This window comes from Hyperoodon ampullatus (genome assembly GCF_949752795.1).
Source record: "Hyperoodon ampullatus genome assembly, contig: scaffold_147, whole genome shotgun sequence".
NCBI classification, from domain to species: Eukaryota; Metazoa; Chordata; class Mammalia; order Artiodactyla; family Ziphiidae; genus Hyperoodon; species Hyperoodon ampullatus.
Genome location: NW_027640788.1, coordinates 680310 through 694830, shown reverse-complemented (window position 1 = coordinate 694830; position 14521 = coordinate 680310).

The following is a 14521-nucleotide window of genomic DNA, read 5'->3' as shown; positions in this document are numbered from 1 at the left end:
ACCAGCAGCCCCACACCTTAGCCTCCGCCGTACGCTCATCCTAATCCGTACGCGGACACTGACCAGCACGTCCGCACGTGCCCTGACTCTAGCACGTGTCCGCACCCTCGCCTGTGCCCTCAGCCTTGCCGTTCCCTAACATTAACCCTAGCCCGGAACGGAAACCCACCGGCAGCCCCACACCTTAGCCTCCGCCGTACCCTCATCCTAATCCGTACGCGGACACTGACCCGCGCGTCCGCACGTGCCCCGACCCTAGCACGTGTCCGCACCCTCGCCTGTGCCCTCAGCCTTGCCGTTCCCTAACCCTAACCCTAGCCCGGAACGGAAACCCACCGGCAGCCCCACACCTTAGCCTCCGCCGTACCCTCATCCTAATCCGTAGGCGGACACTGACCCGCGCGTCCGCACGTGCCCCGACCCTAGCACGTGTCCGCACCCTGACCTGTGCCCTCAGCCTTGCCGTTCCCTAACCCTAACCCTAGCCCGGAATGGAAACCCACCGGCAGTCCCACACCTTAGCCTCCGCCGTACCCTCATCCTAATCCGTACGCAGACACTGACCCGCGCGTCCGCACGTGCCCCGACCCTAGCACGTGTCCGCACCCTGACCTGTGCCCTCAGCCTTGCCGTTCCCTAACCCTAACCCTAGCCCGGAACGGAAACCCACCGGCAGCCCCACACCTTAGCCTCCGCCGTACCCTCATCCTAATCCGTACGCGGACACTGACCCGCGCGTCCGCACGTGCCCCGACCCTAGCACGTGTCCGCACCCTCACCTGTGCCCTCAGCCTTGCCGTTCCCTAACCCTAACCCTAGCCCGGAACGGAAACCCACCGGCAGCCCCACACCTTAGCCTCCGCCGTACCCTCATCCTAATCCGTACGCGGACACTGACCCTCGCGTCCGCACGTGCCCCGACCCTAGCACGTGTCCGCACACTCACCTGTGCCCTCAGCCTTGCCGTTCCCTAACCCTAACCCTAGCCCGGAACGGAAACCCACCGGCAGCCCCACACCTTAGCCTCCGCCATACCCTCATCCTAATCCGAACGCGGACACTGACCCACGCGTCCGCACATGCCCCGACCCTAGCACGTGTCCGCACACTCACCTGTGCCCTCAGCCTTGCCGTTCCCTAACCCTAACCCTAGCCCGGAACGGAAACCCACCGGCAGCCCCACACCTTAGGCTCCGCCGTACCCTCATCCTAATCCGTACGCGGACACTGACCCGCGCGTCCGCACGTGCCCCGACCCTAGCACGTGTCCGCACCCTCACCTGTGCCCTCAGCCTTGCCGTTCCCTAACCCTAACCCTAGCACGGAAGGGAAATCCACCGGCAGCCCAAAACCTTAGCCTCCGCCGTACCCTCATCCTAATCCGTACGCGGACACTGACCCGCGCGTCCGCACGTGCCCCGAACCTAGCACGTGTCCGCACCCTCACCTGTGCCCTCAGCCTTGCCGTTCCCTAACCCTAACCCTAGCCCGGAACGGAAACCCACCGGCAGTCCCACACCTTAGCCTCCGCCGTACGCTCATCCTAATCCGTACGCGGACACTGACCCGCGCGTCCGCACGTGCCCCGACCCTAGCTCGTGTCCGCACCCTCACCTGTGCCCTCAGCCTTGCAGTTCCCTAACCCTAACCCTAGCCCGGAACGGAAACCCACCACAGCCCCACACCATAGCCCCCGCCGTACCCTCATGCTAATCCGTACGCGGACACTGACCCGCGCGTCCGCACGTGCCCCGAACCTAGCACGTGTCCGCACCCTCACCTGTGCCCTCAGCCTTGCCGTTCCCTAACCTAACCCTAGCCCGGAACGGAAACCCACCGGCAGCCCCAAACCTTAGCCTCCGCCGTACCCTCATCCTAATCCGTACGCGGACACTGACCCGCGCGTCCGCACGTGCCCCGAACGTAGCACGTGTCCGCACCCTCATCTGTGCCCTCAGCCTTGCCGTTCCCTAACCCTAACCCTAGCCCGGAACGGAAACCCACCGGCAGACCCACACCTTAGCTTCCGCCGTACCCTCATCCTAATCCGTACGCGGACACTGACCCGCGCGTCCGCACGTGCCCCGACCCTAGCACGTGTCCGCACCCTCACCTGTGCCCTCAGCCTTGCCGTTCACTAACCCTAACCCTAGCCCGGAACGGAAAACCACCGACAGCCCCACACCTTAGCCTCCGCCGTACCCTCATCCTAATCCGTACGCGGACACTGACCCGCGCGTCCACACGTGCCCCGACCCTAGCTCGTATCCGCACCCTGACCTGTGCCCTCAGCCTTGCCGTTCCCTAACCCTAACCCTAGCCCGGAACGGAAACCCACCGGCAGTCCCACACCTTAGCCTCCGCCGTACCCTCATCCTAATCCGTACGCAGACACTGACCCGCGCATCCGCACGTGCCCCGACCCTAGCACGTGTCCGCACCCTGACCTGTGCCCTCAGCCTTGCCGTTCCCTAACCCTAACCCTAGCCCGGAACGGAAACCCACCGGCAGCCCCACACCTTAGCCTCTGCCGTACCCTCATCCTAATCCGTACGCGGACACTGACCCGCGCGTCCGCACGTGCCCCGACCCTAGCACGTGTCCGCACCCTCACCTGTGCCCTCAGCCTTGCCGTTCCCTAACCCTAACCCTAGCCCGGAACGGAAACCCACCGGCAGCCCCACACCTTAGCCTCCGCCGTACCCTCATCCTAATCCGTACGCGGACACTGACCCTCGCGTCCGCACGTGGCCCGACCCAAGCACGTGTCCGCACACTCACCTGTGCCCTCAGCCTTGCCGTTCCCTAACCCTAACCCTAGCCCGGAACGGAAACCCACCGGCAGCCCCACACCTTAGCCTCCGCCATACCCTCATCCTAATCCGTACGCGGACACTGACCCACGCGTCCGCACATGCCCCGACCCTAGCACGTGTCCGCACCCTCACCTGTGCCCTCAGCCTTGCCGTTCCCTATCCCTAACCCTAGCATGGAAGGGAAACCCACCGGCAGCCCCACACCTTAGCCTCCGCCGTACCCTCATCCTAATCCGTACGCGGACACTGACCCGCGCGTCCGCACGTGCCCCGACCCTAGCACGTGTCCGCACCCTCACCTGTGCCCTCAGCCTTGCCGTTCCCTAACCCTAACCCTAGCCCGGAACGGAAACCCACCGGCAGCCCCACACCTTAGCCTCCGCCGTACGCTCATCCTAATCCGTACGCGGACACTGACCCGCACGTCCGCACGTGCCCCAACCCTAGCACGTGTCCGCACCCTCACCTGTGCCCTCAGCCTTGCCATTCCCTAACCCTAACCCTAGCCCGGAACGGAAACCCACCGGCAGCCCCACACCTTAGCCTCCGCCGTACCCTCATCCTAATCCGTACGCGGACACTGACCCGCGCGTCCGCACGTGCCCCGACCCTAGCACGTGTCCGCACCCTCACCTGTGCCCTCAGCCTTGCCGTTCCCTAACCCTAACCCTAGCCCGGAACGGAAACCCACCGGAAGCCCCACACCTTAGCCCCCGCCGTACCCTCATCCTAATCCGTACGCGGACACTGACCCGCGCGTCCGCACGTGCCCCGACCTTAGCACGTGTCCGCACCCTCACCTGTGCCCTCAGCCTTGCCGTTCCCTAACCCTAACCCTAGCCCGGAACGGAAACCCACCGGCAGCCCCACACCTTAGCCTCCGCCGTACCCTCATCCTAATCCGTACGCGGACACTGACCCGCGCGTCCGCACGTGCCCCGACCCAAGCACGTGTCCGCACCCTCACCTGTGCCCTCAGCCTTGCCGTTCCCTAACCCTAACCCTAGCCCGGAACGGAAACCCACCGGCAGCCCCACACCTTAGCCTCCGCCGTACCCTCATCCTAATCCGTACGCGGACACTGACCCTCGCGTCCGCACGTGCCCCGACCCTAGCACGTGTCCGCACACTCACCTGTGCCCTCAGCCTTGCCGTTCCCTAACCCTAACCCAAGCCCGGAACGGAAACCCACCGGCAGCCCCACACCTTAGCCTCCGCCATACCCTCATCCTAATCCGTACGCGGACACTGACCCACGCGTCCGCACATGCCCCGACCCTAGCACTTGTCCGCACCCTCACCTGTGCCCTCAGCCTTGCCGTTCCCTAACCCTAACCCTAGCATGGAAGGGAAACCCACCGGCAGCCCCACACCTTAGCCTCCGCCGTACCCTCATCCTAATCCGTACGCGGACACTGACCCGCGCGTCCGCACGTGCCCCGACCCTAGCACGTGTCCGCACCCTCACCTGTGCCCTCAGCCTTGCCGTTCCCTAACCCTAACCCTAGCCCGGAACGGAAACCCACCGGCAGCCCCACACCTTAGCCTCCGCCGTACCCTCATCCTAATCCGTACGCGGACACTGACCAGCACGTCCGCACGTGCCCTGACTCTAGCACGTGTCCGCACCCTCGCCTGTGCCCTCAGCCTTGCCGTTCCCTAACCTTAACCCTAGCCCGGAACGGAAACCCACCGGCAGCCCCACACCTTAGCCTCCGCCGTACCCTCATCCTAATCCGTACGCGGACACTGACCCGCGCGTCCGCACGTGCCCCGACCCTAGCACGTGTCCGCACCCTCACCTGTTCCCTCAGCCTTGCCGTTCCCTAACCCTAACCCTAGCCCGGAACGGAAACCCACCGGCAGCCCCACACCTTAGCCTCCGCCGTACCCTCATCCTAATCCGTAGGCGGACACTGACCCGCGCGTCCGCACGTGCCCCGACCCTAGCACGTGTCCGCACCCTGACCTGTGCCCTCAGCCTTGCCGTTCCCTAACCCTAACCCTAGCCCGGAACGGAAACCCACCGGCAGCCCCACACCTTAGCCTCCGCCGTACCCTCATTCTAATCCGTACGCGGACACTGACCCGCGCGTCCGCACGTGCCCAGACCCTAGCACGTGTCCGCACCCTCACCTGTGCCCTCAGCCTTGCCGTTCCCTAACCCTAACCCTAGCCCGGAACGGAAACCCACCGGCAGCCCCACACCTTAGCCTCCGCCGTACCCTCATCCTAATCCATACGCGGACACTGAACCGCGCGTCCGCACGTGCCCCGACCCTAGCACGTGTCCGCACCCTCACCTGTGCCCTCAGCCTTGCCGTTCCCTAACCCTAACCCTAGCCCGGAACGGAAACCCACCGGCTGCCCCACACCTTAGGCTCCGCCGTACCCTCATCCTAATCCGTACGCGGACACTGACCCGCGCGTCCGCACGTGCCCCGACCCTAGCACGTGTCCGCACCCTCACCTGTGCCCTCAGCCTTGCGTTCCCTAACCCTAACCCTAGCACGGAAGGGAAATCCACCGGCAGCCCCACACCTTAGCCTCCGCCGTACCCTCATCCTAATCCGTACGCGGACACTGACCCGCGCGTCCGCACGTGCCCCGAACCTAGGACGTGTCCGCACCCTCACCTGTGCCCTCAGCCTTGCCGTTCCCTAACCCTAACCCTAGCCCGGAACGGAAACCCACCGGCAGTCCCACACCTTAGCCTCCGCCGTACCCTCATCCTAATCCGTACGCGGACACTGACCCGCGCGTCTGCACGTGCCCCGACCCTAGCACGTGTCCGCACCCTCACCTGTGCCCTCAGCCTTGCCGTTCCATAACCCTAACCCTAGCCCGGAACAGAAACCCACCGGTAGCCCCACACCTTAGCCTCCGCCGTACCCTCATCCTAATCCGTACACGGACAATGACCCGCGCGTCCGCACGTGCCCCGACCCTAGCACGTGTGCGCACCCTGACCTGTGCCCTCAGCCTTGCCGTTCCCTAACCCTAACCCTAGCCCGGAACGGAAACCCACCGGCAGCCCCACACCTTAGCCTCCGCCGTACCCTCATCCTAATCCATACGCGGACACTGACCCGCGCGTCCGCACGTGCCCCGACCCTAGCACGTGTCCGCACCCTCACCTGTGCCCTCAGCCTTGCCGTTCCCTAACCCTAACCCTAGCCCGGAACGGAAACCCACCGGCAGCCCCACACCTTAGCCTCCGCCGTACCCTCATCCTAATCCGTACGCGGACACAGACCCGCGCGTCCGCACGTGCCCCGACCCTAGCACGTGTCCGCACCCTCACCTGTGCCCTCAGCCTTGCCGTTCCCTAACCCTAACCCTAGCCCGGAACGGAAACCCACCGGCAGCCCCACACCTTAGCCTCCGCCGTACCCTCATCCTAATCCGTACGCGGACACTGACCCGCGCGTCCGCACGTGCCCCGACCCTAGCACGTGTCCGCACCCTCACCTGTGCCCTCAGCCTTGCCGTTCCCTAACCCTAACCCTAGCCCGGAACGGAAACCCACCGGCAGCCCCACACCTTAGCCTCCGCCGTACCCTCATCCTAATCCGTACGCGGACACTGACCGGCGCGTCCGCACGTGCCCCGACCCTAGCACGTGTCCGCACCCTCACCTGTGCCCTCAGCCTTGCCGTTCCCTAACCCTATCCCTAGCCCTGAAGGGAAACCCACCGGCTGCCCAACACCTTAGCCTCCGCCGTACCCTCATCCTAATCCGTACGCGGACACTGACCCACGCGTCCGCACGTGCCCCGACCCTAGCACGTGTCCGCACCCTCACCTGTGCCCTCAGCCTTGCCGTTCCCTAACCCTAACCCTAGCCCGGAACGGAAACCCACCGGCAGCCCCACACCTTAGCCTCCGCCGTACCCTCATCCTAATCCGTACGCGGACACTGACCCGCGCGTCCGCACGTGCCCCGACCCTAGCACGTGTCCGCACCCTCACCTGTGCCCTCAGCCTTGCCGTTCCCTAACCCTAACCCTAGCCCGAACGGAAACCCACGGGCAGCCCCACAGCTAAGCCTCCGCCGTACCCTCATCCTAATCCGTACGCGGACACTGACCCGCGCGTCCGCACGTGCCCCGACCCTAGCACGTCTCCGCACCCTCACCTGTGCCCTCAGCCTTGCCGTCCCCTAACCCTAACCCTAGCCCGGAACGGAAACCCACCGGCAGCTCCACACCTTAGCCTCCGCCGTACCCTCATCCTAATCCGTACGCGGACACTGAACCGCGCGTCCGCACGTGCCCCGACCCTAGCACGTGTCCGCACCCTCAACTGTGCCCTCAGCCTTGCCGTTCCCTAACCCTCACCCTAGCCCGGAACGGAAACCCACCGGCAGCCCCACACCTTAGCCTCCGCCGTACCCTCATCCTAATCCGTACGCGGACACTTACCCGCGCGTCCGCACGTGCCCCGACCCTAGCACGTGTCCGCACCCTCACCTGTGGCCTCAGCCTTGCCGTTCCCTAACACTAACCCTAGCCCGGAACGGAAACCCACCGGCAGCACCACACCTTAGCCTCCGCCGTACCCTCATCCTAATCCGTACGCGGACACTGACCCGCGCGTCCGCACGTGCCCCGACCCTAGCACGTGTCCGCACCCTCACCTGTGCCCTCAGACTTGCCGTTCCCTAACCCTAACCCTAGCCCGGAACGGAAACCCACCGGCAGCCCCACACCTTAGCCTCCGCCGTACCCTCATCCTAATCCGTACGCGGACACTGACCCACGCGTCCGCACGTGCCCCGACCCTAGCACGTGTCCGCACCCTCACCTGTGGCCTCAGCCTTGCCGTTCCCTAACACTAACCCTAGCCCGGAACGGAAACCCACCGGCAGCCCCACACCTTAGGCTCCGCCGTACCCTCATCCTAATCCGTACGCGGACACTGACCCGCGCGTCCGCACGTGCCCCGACCCTAGCACGTGTCCACACCCTCACCTGTGCCCTCAGCCTTGCCGTTCCCTAACCCTAACCCTAGCCCGGAACGGAAACCCACCGGCAGCCCCACACCTTAGCCTCCGCCGTACCCTCATCCTAATCCGTACGCGGACACTGACCCGCGCGTCCGCACGTGCCCCGACCCTAGCACGTGTCCGCACCCTCACCTGTGCCCTCAGCCTTGCCGTTCCCTAACCCTAACCCTAGCCCGGAAGGGAAACCCACCGGCTGCCCAACACCTTAGCCTCCGCCGTACCCTCATCCTAATCCGTACGCGGACACTGACCGGCGCGTCCGCACGTGCCCCGACCCTAGCACGTGTCCGCACCCTCACCTGTGCCCTCAGCCTTGCCGTTCCCTAACCCTAACCCTAGCCCGGAACGGAAATCCACCGGCAACCCCACACCTTAGCCTCCGCCGTACCCTTATCCTAATCCGTACGCGGACACTGACACGTGCGTCCGCACGTGCCCCGACCCTAGCACATGTCCGCAACCTCACCTGTGCCCTCAGCCTTGCCGTTCCCTAACCCTAACCCTAGCCCGAACGGAAACCCACGGGCAGCCCAACAGCTTAGCCTCCGCCGTACCCTCATCCTAATCCGTACGCGGACACTGACCCGCGCGTCCGCACGTGCCCCGACACTAGCATGTCTCCGCACCCTCACCTGTGCCCTCAGCCTTGCCGTCCCCTACCCCTAACCCTAGCCCGGAAAGGAAACCCACCGGCAGCCCCGCAACTTAGCCTCCGCCGTACCATCATCCTAATCCGTACGCGGACACTGACCCGCGCGTCCGCACGTGCCCCGACCCTAGCACGTGTCCGCACCCTCACCTGTGCCCTCAGCCTTGCCGTTCCCTAACCCTAACCCTAGCCCGGAAGGGAAACCCACCGGCTGCCCCACACCTTAGCCTCCGCCGTACCCTCATCCTAATCCGTACGCGGACACTGACCCGCGCGTCCGCACGTGCCCCGACCCTAGCACGTGTCCTCACCCTCACCTGTGGCCTCAGCCTTGCCGTTCCCTAACACTAACCCTAGCGCGGAACGGAAACCCACCGGCAGCACCACACCTTAGCCTCCGCCGTACCCTCATCCTAATCCGTACGCAGACACTGACCCGCGCATCCGCACGTGCCCCGACCCTAGCACGTGTCCGCACCCTCACCTGTGCCCTCAGCCTTGCCGTTCCCTAACCCTAACCCTAGCCCGGAACGGAAACCCACCGGCAGCCCCACACCTTAGCCTCCGCCGTACCCTCATCCTAATCCGTACGCGGACACTGACCCGCGCGTCCGCACGTGCCCCGACCCTAGCACGTGTCCGCACCCTCACCTGTGCCCTCAGCCTTGCCGTTCCCTAACCCTAACCCTAGCCCGGAACGGAAACCCACCGGCAGCCCCACACCTTAGCCTCCGCCGTACCCTCATCCTAATCCGTATGCGGACACTGACTCGCGCGTCCGCACGTGCCCCGACCCTAGCACGTGTCCGCACCCTCACCTGTGCCCTCAGCCTTGCCGTTCCCTAACCCTAACCCTAGCCCGGAACGGAAACCCACCGACAGCCCCACACCTTAGCCTCCGCCGTACCCTCATCCTAATCCGTACGCGGACACTGACCCGCGCGTCCGCACGTGCCCCGACCCTAGCACGTGTCTGCACCCTCACCTGTGCCCTCAGCCTTGCCGTTCCCTAACCCTAACCCTAGCCCGGAACGGAAACCCACCAGCAGCCCCACACCTTAGCCTCCGCCGTACCCTCATCCTAATCCGTACGCGGACACTGACCAGCGCGTCCGCACGTGCCCCGACCCTAGCACGTGTCCGCACCCTCACCTGTGCCCTCAGCCTTGCCGTTCCCTAACCCTAACCCTAGCCCGGAACGGAAACCCCCCGGCAGCCCCACACCTTAGCCTCCGCCGTACCCTCATCCTAATCCGTACGCGGACACTGACCCGCGCGTCCGCACGTGCCCCGACCCTAGCACGTGTCCGCACCCTCACCTGTGCCCTCAGCCTTGCCGTTCCCTAACCCTAACCCTAGCCCGGAACGGAAACCCACCGGCAGCCCCACACCTTAGCCTCCGCCGTACCCTCATCCTAATCCGTACGCGGACACTGACCCGCGCGTCCCCACGTGCCCCGACCCTAGCACGTGTCCGCACCCTCACCTCTGCCCTCAGCCTTCCCTTTCCCTAACCCTAACCCTAGCCCGGAACGGAAACCCACCGGCAGCCCCACACCTTAGCCTCCGCCGTACCCTCATCCTAATACGTACACGGACACTGACCCGCGCGTCCGCACGTGCCCCGACTCTAGCACGTGTCCGCACCCTCATCTGTGCCCTCAGCCTTGCCGTTCCCTAACCCTAACCCTAGCCCGGAACGGAAACCCACCGGCAGACCCACACCTTAGCCTCCGCCGTACCCTCATTCTAATCCGTACGCGGACACTGACCCGCGCGTCCGCACGTGCCCCGACCCTAGCACGTGTCCGCACCCTCACCTGTGCCCTCAGCCTTGCCGTTCCCTAACCCTAACCGTAGCCCGGAACAGAAATCCACGGGCAGCCCCACACCTTAGCCTCCGCCGTACCCTCATCCTAATCCATACGCGGACACTGACCCGCGCGTCCGCACGTGCCCCGAACCTATCACGTCTCCGCACCCTCACCTGTGCCCTCAGCCTTGCCGTTCCCTAACCCTAACCCTAGCCCGGAACGGAAACCCACCGGCAGCCCCACACCTTAGCCTCCGCCCTACCCTCATCCTAATCCGTACGCGGACACTGACCCGCGCGTCCGCACGTGCCCCGACCCTAGCACGTGTCCGCACCCTCACCTGTGCTCTCATCCTTGCCGTTCCCTAACCCTAACCCTAGCCCGGAACGGAAACCCACCGGCAGCCCCACACCTTAGCCTCCGCCGTATCCTCATCCTAATCCGTACGCGGACACTGACCCGCGCGTCCGCACGTGCCCCGACCCTAGCACGTGTCCGCACCCTCACCTGTGCCCTCAGCCTTGCCGTTCCCTAACCCTAGCCCTAGCCCGGAACGAAAACCCACCGGCAGCCCCACACCTTAGCCTCCGCCGTACCCTCATCCTAATCCGTACGCGGACACTGACCCGCGCGTCCGCACGTGCCCCGACCCTAGCACGTGTCCGCACCCTCACCTGTGCCCTCAGCCTTGCCGTTCCCTAACCCTAACCCTAGCCCGGAACGGAAACCCACCGAGAGACCCACACCTTAGCCTCCGCCGTACCCTCATCCTAATCCGTACACGGACACTGACCCGCGCGTCCGCACGTGCCCCGACCCTAGCACGTGTCCGCACCCTCACCTGTGCCCTCAGCCTTGCCGTTCCCTAACCCTAACCCTATCCCGGAACGGAAACCCACCGGCAGCCCCACACCTTAGCCTCCGCCGTACCCTCATCCTAATCCGTACGCGGACACTGACCCGCGCGTCCGCACGTGCCCCGACCCTAGCACGTGTCCGCACCCTCACCTGTGCCCTCAGCCTTGCCGTTCCCTAACCCTAACCCTAGCCCGGAACGGAAACCCACCGGCAGCCCCACACCTTAGCCTCCGCCGTACCCTCATCCTAATCCGTACGCGGACACTGACCCGCGCGTCCGCACGTGCCCAGACCCTAGCACGTGTCCGCACCCTCACCTGTGCCCTCAGCCTTGCCGTTCCCTAACCCTAACCCTAGCCCGGAACGGAAACCCACCGGCAGCCCCACACCTTAGCCTCCGCCGTACCCTCATCCTAATCCGTACGCGGACACTGACTCGCGCGTCCGCACGTGCCCAGACCCTAGCACGTGTCCGCACCCTCACCTGTGCCCTCAGCCTTGCCGTTCCCTAACCCTAACCCTGGCCCGGAAAGGAAACCCACCGGCAGCCCCACACCTTAGCCTCCGCCGTACCCTCATCCTAATCCGTACGCGGACACTGACCCGCGCGTCCGCACGTGCCCCGACCCTAGCACGTGTCCGCACCCTCACCTCTGCCCTCAGCCTTCCCGTTCCCTAACCCTAACCCTAGCCCGGAACGGAAACCCACCGGCAGCCCCACACCTTAGCCTCCGCCGTACCCTCATCCTAATACGTACGCGGACACTGACCCGCGCGTCCGCACGTGCCACGACCCTAGCACGTGTCCGCACCCTCACCTGTGCCCTCAGCCTTGCCGTTCCCTAACCCTAACCCTAGCCCGGAACGGAAACCCACCGGCAGCCCCACACCTTAGCCTCCGCCGTACCCTCATCCTAATCCGTACGCGGACACTGACCCGCGCGTCCGCACGTGCCCCGACCCTAGCACGTGTCCGCACCGTCACCTGTGCCCTCAGCCTTGCCGTTCCCTAACCCTAACCCTAGCCCGGAACGGAAATCCACGGGCAGCCCCACACCTTAGCCTCCGCCGTACCCTCATCCTAATCCGTACGCGGACACTGACCCGCGCGTCCGCACGTGCCCCGAACCTCTCACGTCTCCGCACCCTCACCTGTGCCCTCAGCCTTGCCGTTCCCTAACCCTAACCCTAGCCCGGAACTGAAAACCACCGGCAGCCCCACACCTTAGCCTCCGCCGTACCCTCATTCTAATCTGTATGGGGACACTGACCCGCGCGTCCGCACGTGCCCCGACCCTAGCACGTGTCCGCACCCTCACCTGTGCCCTCAGCCTTGCCGTTCCCTAACCCTAACCCTAGCCCGGAACGGAAACCCACCGGCAGCCCCACACCTTAGCCTCCGCCGTACCCTCATCCTAATCCGTACGCGGACACTGACCCGCGCGTCCGCACGTGCCCCGACCCTAGCACGTGTCCGCACCCTCACCTGTGCTCTCAGCCTTGCCGTTCCCTAACCCTAACCCTAGCCCGGAACGGAAACCCACCGGCAGCCTCACACCTTAGCCTCTGCCGTATCCTCATCCTAATCCGTACACGGACACTGACCTGCGCGTCCGCACGTGCCCCGACCCTAGCACGTGTCCGCACCCTCACCTGTGTCCTCAGCCTTGCCGTTCCCTAACCCTAGCCCTAGCCCGGAACGGAAACCCACCGGCAGCCCCACACCTTAGCCTCCGCCGTACCCTCATCCTAATCCGTACGCGGACACTGACCCGCGCGTCCGCACGTGCCCCGACCCTAGCACGTGTCCGCACCCTCGCCTGTGCCCTCAGCCTTGCCGTTCCCTAACCCTAACCCTAGCCCGGAACGGAAACCCCCCGGCAGCCCCACACCTTAGCCTCCGCCGTACCCTCATCCTAATCCGTACGCGGACACTGACCCGCGCGTCCGCACGTGCCCCGACCCTAGCACGTGTCCGCACCCTCGCCTGTGCCCTCAGCCTTGCCGTTCCCTAACCCTAACCCTAGCCCGGAAGGGAAACCCACCGGCAGCCCCACACCTTAGCCTCCGCCGTACCCTCATTCTAATCTGTATGGGGACACAGACCCGCGCGTCCGCACGTGCCCCGACCCTAGCTCGTATCCGCACCCTGACCTGTGCCCTCAGCATTGCCGTTCCCTAACCCTAACCCTAGCCCGGAACGGAAACCCACCGGCAGCCCCACACCTTAGCCTCCGCCGTACCATCATCCTAATCCGTACGCGGACACTGACCCGCGCGACCGCACCTGCCCCGACCCTAGCACGTGTCCGCACCCTCACCTGTGCTCTCAGCCTTGCCGTTCCCTAACCCTAACCCTAGCCCGGAACGGAAACCCACCGGCAGCCCCACACCTTAGCCTCTGCCGTATCCTCATCCTAATCCGTACGCGGACACTGACCCGCGCGTCCGCACGTGCCCCGACCCTAGCACGTGTCCGCACCCTCACCTGTGTCCTCAGCCTTGCCGTTCCCTAACCCTAGCCCTAGCCCAGAACGGAAACCCACCGGCAGCCCCACACCTTAGCCTCCGCCGTACCCTCATCCTAATCCGTACGCGGACACTGACCCGCGCGTCCGCACGTGCCCCGACCCTAGCACGTGTCCGCACCCTCGCCTGTGCCCTCAGCCTTGCCGTTCCCTAACCCTAACCCTAGCCCGGAACGGAAACCCCCCGGCAGCCCCACACCTTAGCCTCCGCCGTACCCTCATCCTAATCCGTCCGCGGACACTGACCCACGCGTCCGCACGTGCCCCGACCCTAGCACGTGTCCGCACCCTCACCTGTGCCCTCAGCCTTGCCGTTCCCTAACCCTAAGCCTAGCCCGGAAGGGAAACCCAACGGCAGTCCCACACCTTAGCCCCCGCCGTACCCTCATCCTAATCCGTACGCGGACACTGACCCGCGCGTCCGCACGTGCCCCGATCCTAGCACGTGACCGCCCCCTCACGTGTGCCCTCAGCCTTGTCGTTCCCTAACCCTAACCCTAGCCCGGAACGGAAACCCACCGGCAGCCCCACACCTTAGCCTCCGCCGTACCCTCATCCTAATCCGTACGCGGACACTGACCCGCGCGTCCGCACGTGCCCCGACCCTAGCACGTGTCCGCACCCTGACCTGTGCCCTCAGCCTTGCCGTTCCCTAACCCTAACCCTAGCCCGGAACGGAAACCCACCGGCAGCCCCACACCTTAGCCTCCGCCGTACCCTCATTCTAATCCGTACGCGGACACTGACCCGCGCGTCCGCACGTGCCCCGACCCTAGCACGTGTCCGCACCCTCACCTGTGCCCTCAGCCTTGCCGTTCCCTAACCCTAACCCTAGCCCGGAACGGAAA